The 6,358-nt window shown below is 40.8% G+C and overlaps 1 protein-coding gene across 1 annotated transcript in view; it reads left to right on the top strand.

The window, feature by feature from the left end:
- The first annotated feature begins 244 nt into the window (after positions 1-244).
- Positions 245-6,358, top strand: part of CSDE1 (cold shock domain containing E1) — a 36,904-nt gene continuing 30,790 nt past the window's right edge. The window contains exon 1 of the mRNA XM_065880888.1: positions 245-318. The gene's annotated coding sequence lies outside the window, so the exon portion shown is untranslated. The remainder of the gene's footprint in view (positions 319-6,358) is intronic.

Here is a 6,358-nt window from a genome sequence, read left to right as displayed (position 1 = left end):
AAGATCAGAGACGCCGAAAGTCACCCGCCACCCCGCCCCGTGCGTCCCAGCGGAGTCAGCAAACACAGAGATTGCTTCCTGCAGCTCACGGAGGAGGGGAACTAAGGGAATGTAGACACCACCTCGGTTGTGGTTAAGCGCAGCGAACTGGCCGGCGTCACTCAGCCCTCGTGCGCAGGCGTACTAAGGGTACGCTCCCCCCCCTTCCTGTGCACGCGCTCGAAGCCCGCAACTCTCGCGAGAGAAGCGAGATTTATTCCTACGTACCGGGCCGTGCTGCTTATGGCGGCGCTGGAGAGGGGGCGCTGAGCTGTTGGGGTGAGTACGACCTCAGGGTCCAACTGGGGGTAGCAAGAAGCCACGTTAAGGGCAGATGAGAGGACCAAGACAAACGGGAGAGACTTCTGAGGCAGGGTGGGCACTCTTAGAGCTCCGGGTAGAGACGATCTCACCCTGAGTCCCTGCCCCGGGCTTTTCCACCGGGCTCCCGTTCAACTGTTTAGGCCTCACATCAGGCTGCAGAGCAGAAGCGAAGAGTCTAGGCCAGGCGGTCGCGCGTTGTGGTGGTGGTGGTGACTAAAGTGGGGGGAGGGAGCGAAAATGGAGGCTCCGACCGCAGCCAAGATGGAGGCAGGGGTGCGGGGCTCGGGCGCGGAGGCTGCTGGGAGTTGTAGTCTGGCTGCTGCTTCCTCTGCGGCTTGGTGGGGGAAACGAGAACTACAAGTCCCGGCGGGCGGGGCGAGGGAGTGGTGGCGCGGTCCTTTGTGTGAGACTGGAAGAGCTGGAGGCATAGGAGAGGGGCCTATTCTGACTCTGAACCCTGTGGTGTCTTGGCCATCACCTGCTTGGATCTGACTACGAGTACCAGAGCGCAGTGCGGCAATGGCGCTTCCTTTGTGTATGGACTGAGACCCCGCTCCATGTAACTGCTTAGAGACACCTCCTTTCCTCGGCACATCTGGCACGGTAGTGCGGCCGAATTGTCATCCTTACTTCCATTCACCTAGAGCTGTTTATCTTGGGTCTCAACACCCAACCTTCCTGTCTAGTCCTCCCCTTCGGCTTCTTGAGGAAGAGAACCAGCCCCTAAACTTAGGCACATGGCTCTCACCCTTCTAATCCTGGTGTTAGGGCGAACTCGGTGAGAACTCAGTGGAGTTCTCCTTACTCCCTGTCTGGTTCTTCTAGTGTAAGAGCCCGGCCCATATTGTGCAATGAAAGGCATGGCTTCGTCATTCTGTGTAGAATTAGTTTTTTTAGAGCCCTGGTCGTAGACACTTTAGAGGTTCTTACCATCCGCTGTATCATAAGTAGGAACTCTTAGTGCTACGGTTCTTTTTGCTTTAAGGTTTTCCTTTAGAAACACCCAGTAGCTCCTCTCTTGCCTGACAAGTGAGGCAGGGAACCCTCTCTAAAAACAGCCTACAATCCGCAAATACAAAAGCTGAACGTTGTTTGAGGTAATTTCCTTGTTTTGCATCTAAAATGAGCGCAAGAATGTGGTCCTCTTAAACAGTTGGTAGACAGGGTGGAGGAGGGAGGACGCCCAAAGGCACTGTGGTAGTTAAATTTTTAAATCTTTCCTGTGGGAGACTTAGCTTTTTATCAGGATGGTATGAACTGGCAGCTCTTGACCAGAGCTACCAATCTATAAAATGTAGGTACCAAATTATAGCCCGCTAATATAAGTTGTTCTGTATCAAAACGCTGAGTAATTTTCGAGTCTATAGATGGAAGCATTTTCAATACTACGTTGAGGGGCAGTATAATACCTTTGTGCCCTTTTGGTACTAACCAATATTGGGTATTCTTGGTTTGGGTGAGGAGGGGGGTTATATACTTGAATAGGCATATGCCTGAGTCATAAAATCTCGATAAATTTTCATCCTTGTTTTTTTTTTTTCCTTTCAGCCATAGGCCCGAAATAAAAGAGATGGTAGTGGTTTGAGTGATTTTGCAGCTGCTCTGGATGTTTACCATCGAGATGAGTATTTATAGCAGCTGAGTTGAAAAGTAAAGCATTTGAGACACAGAAGATAGGTTTTCTTTTTTTGTAAATAAGTTCTGACTTAACAAGTATGACCTTTAGAGTATGGTTGAAAATTCTGGTAAATTCCTGCAAATAAAAAATGAGAATGTGGAAGCTGACATGTAGTCCTGCTTTATCCTACTCCTGTTTTCCCTTCCTTCCATCTAAAGACACACAATGCAGGGCCATTACAACATTTAAAAAATTTTTTTCTTTTAAATTGTGGTAAAATATACATAACGGAATTTACCGTTTTAACCTTTTTTTTTTAAGTGTACAGTTCAGTAGCATTAAGTTCATTCACATTATTGTGAGGCCCATACTTTTGAAAAAGTAGTTTAAACATGGAAATGCTATGTGCGCAGATTTTTAAGGAGTTGAATTTGAGGACTGCATTACAAAATAAAAATCTTGAGATCTTGTTAAATAAATACGAGGCGTTGGTTTGCCTTCTTAGTTTAGTCTTTTCAAAAATCAAAGGGGGACTACTTTGAGATTTTTGACCCAGACTGTCTTATGAAGAGCTGTAACTTGTAGGATTTTTCATGATAAAAGAATTACAGCTAGAAGAATTACAACTGTATTTTTTAAGATTTAATAGCTGGAATGTCTACAGTGGTGAAATTGCTGTGGTGGGGGTGACTTGTTTTTTGAATCCCATCATTTCTTGCTGTTAAATGCTTTCTGCCAAATCAAGATTTTTTAAAATTCCTTTGTCTTGGTATTAGAATGTTTTCTGCTTGCATGTGTGAGTACCTAGTTAAAAAAATAATTCAACACTTTTTTCCAGTTCAAATATACTGTCAAGCCAGAGGAATTCTTAGAGATGTTTCTGTTGTGCCACATTTTTTATTAGGGGTATTAAACTGAATATTGTGTATTGGAAGATTATTTTTTGAGCATTATTTGTCCTTTTATGCTGAGGTATACTATTAATGTGTAGTTGAAAATAATTGATTGGGAGTTTATTCGCGTTGAACCTGTAGGCTATCCATTGGTTTGCAGCTGCAGCCAATATATAACCAGTTAGTTGTTTGTATTTCTGCTAAACATTGGATTTCCAGGGATGTTAAAAACATGTCAGTTACCTGTGGGAACTGATGACATTTGGATTTGGTTAAGTAAGATACTTAATTAAAATTAGTTTCACCTTTCTTTCAAGTTCATATGATTACTAGAAAATTTTAAATTACATATGTGGCTTGCACAGTATTTCTGTTGGATGGTGCTGGTCTACACTATTCTTTGACTTTTGTGTCTGGAGCATTTCTTCAGCTTCTTTCCACACTGGCAGTTGTCCTATTTCAAAGTATTAGTATATGTAAAAGAAGTTAAGTGATGGGTGGGTGTATAATTTTAAATATCTAGTAACAGCACAATTGTTATTACTAAAGGAAACATAGAAAAAGATGGTTGCAGCAATTTGATTTTCTTTTATTTCCGCTCAACGTGTTGATGACTTAAATTGTTTTAAGGTGGTTAATTATCTGAACTTTTATCATTTTCCTTAGATCCCAAAGTAAAACTGAATTAAAACCTGTTAGGCACTTCGGTTATACAGGTTAGAGAAAAATGTGATAAACTTGTCTTGGGTTAATTCATCAAGAAATACCAACTGGGGAGTTAAGGCAAGAACGAGTGTTAGTCATATAAATCAACAGTAGAGAACCTTTTCAGTTCCGTGCTGCCTATTTGGGTCTTTGCTCTTACTCTCAAAGAAAATACTCTGAAGAAAGTGGGTTAGGTGGAGGGACTTTTATAGACTGGTTTAGCATTTCTTTAACATTCTTCCCAAGTGAATGCTGTACAGACTTTGAGTATAATTTGTCAAAATGATAAACTGGGTTATGTGGTAACATTTTAGATGGATTAATGTCATATAAATGTATTAGTTCAACGTGTATTAGTTTAGTGCCTGCTGTGTGCCCGGCTTCAGCTAAGCCTTTGCGATAAAGCAGCGAAGTGGAGGGGACAGTAAATAACAAAACAGGTGATGATAGTTTTAAGGCAGGTAAAATAGGGCATGACTGTTTGGATTATCAGATCAAGTAAAGGAAAATTAACTTCTAAAACAGCATGACATAATTGATAATTAACTAATGGTGGTAGTGTTCCCATACAGAGAAAAGGGAAAAGGAGTTGATTACTTAGTAATCAGGGAGACCCTCAGATCCACATTTAAATTGTTCCTTGGTTTTTTTTTATTAGTACTCTGTATTTCATGGGACTTAAGAAGCGTCTAGCTTTGGGGGTGGGGGGGAGGTTGTAGGGGGTACACTTTGGTTCAGAGGATTAAAGCGAAAGAATTGGTCAGTACCACCCATGAATGTTAATAATCTTAGCATGAGTGGATAGCAAATTTATTAAAATGCCCAATGGGTATCTTTTAAAAGAAGAGGTTATTTCTTGATTGGATAATTAAGACTTTATACAGTTCACCAAACAAAATTTTTTAAAGTTGGTGGAACTGTCTACCAACTTGAACTGTGTCTTTTGCTGTTATAGATTAACTATCTTTTTGCTGTATTAGTTTCTGCTGTGGTAAGTTTAGCAGTACCTGGTTAAGTGCTATCAGAGGTTGTGATAAAGAAATAAACTTGAATTTGTCTCTCAGAAATCTGAAATATAATTGAAGGAACAAGATACATAAACATGTAAGTAAAGTACAGAAATGATTTGGTACCAAAAAGCATGATGCCAGCAGTGGGAGTTACTGTAATAAATCTGTGCTGGAATGGTCAAGAAAGGCTTTTTTTTGTCGCATTGAAGATGATAAAATGTATTATTTGTGGAAAGACCCGTATACACAAAGACTAGAATTCAGGAATCTCCCAAGAGTTGCGTTTAAGAATTAGGGAGGAAAATGCACCTATCTAGAAGAACTGGAGAGCAGAAGAAGGTAAAGATGTAAAGGTAGAAGAGACACACCTTGAATGGTGGTGGTTAAACGCTGGCTGCAAGTCAGAAACATCTTGGGGGCAGGGTGGGAAGGAAAATACACCAATGCCTAGGACCTAACCCCAGTTAAATTAGAATCTCAAGGTGGGATCCAGGCTTTGATTTCCCCTCCCCCCAAGTCCCTCTTGGGTTGGATTTGCAGCCAGGCTTAAGAACTTCCCATTTACAGTGCTGGAAAAATCACTGAGGATTTTGGACAAGGAGATGAGATGAATGAGATGAAATTGGAATTTTAGATAAATCAGTCTGGTAGTGTTATGTGGCAGAATATGGAAAGGGTTGACACTGGAAGTTAGCAGATGTGTCAGACCCCTGGACTAAAATATGATGTCATTTAGGGCAAAAGATGAATACACAAGGTATCTTGAAATATTGATAAGACTTGCAACATTGGGTGTGTAGGTGGAGAGGGAGGAATCAAAGATCATTACAGAAGTGGCCCTACGTCAGGCCAGTTCAGTTACTCTTTGAGTGGGAACTGGGCATGTGTATGTCTTAAAGCTTCCCAAGTGATTTGAGAATCATTGCTCTAAGAAGTGTCTAGTCTGGGTAATAGAATGATCCAAATAAAATTGAAAGATTTGACAAACGTAACATTTGATATTTGAAGTTATTGTATAAAGTCATGGAATGTTAGGTATACCCAATAGCCACAGATCAGCTGTTACTAAGTTTTCATTTTGCATAGGAGAAACTGAAACTCAGGGAGATTAAATAATTTGTTTGTTACATTTTACTGGTAAGTATCAGTGTGATTAATATTGAGCTCTCCTCCTCTGTTTCACCAGGTCTGACCTCTCACCTTATAGTCATTATTTCTGATCTTAAAATATACTATCCACCTCTCAGCATATCTAAAACCAAATCCACCTTTTCTTTTCCCCATATAAGTCATTTTAGTTAACGACACCATTTTAGCTAACATTTGAGGCACTGCAAAATAATAATTTTTTACAGCTAATACAAAGCACAATTCTGTGATTTTATTTATACATATATTACACTTCTCTTCCCTTCTTATCTTAATTGTTTCTCTTCTATAGACATTCCTCATCTGTTTATGGCAACAGCTCTAATGAGATGTCTGTTTCCTTCACTAAGTGATCCTTCATAGGATTTCAGGATTTCATACTCTTTCATCAAGAACTAAGGCTCTCTGTTTCCTGTTATATCAAGTTGAAACACTTCATAATCTGGCTCTACTGCATCTGTCACACCATACATCTCATTTCACTTTAACCCAGCCCTCTGTTCTAGCCAGGCTAGCCTATTGATTCCTCTGAAACAACAAGCCACACTTGCTGTGACAGTCTCATGCAATAAAGCTCCCTTGATGTCAGGCATAGAAAATCCTATACATGGTCTCTGCTC

Source organism: Phocoena phocoena, chromosome 1 (genome assembly GCF_963924675.1).
Source record: "Phocoena phocoena chromosome 1, mPhoPho1.1, whole genome shotgun sequence".
NCBI classification, from domain to species: Eukaryota; Metazoa; Chordata; class Mammalia; order Artiodactyla; family Phocoenidae; genus Phocoena; species Phocoena phocoena.
The sequence above is the reverse complement of the archived record's forward strand: the minus strand, read 5'-3'. Positions and strand labels throughout refer to the sequence as shown.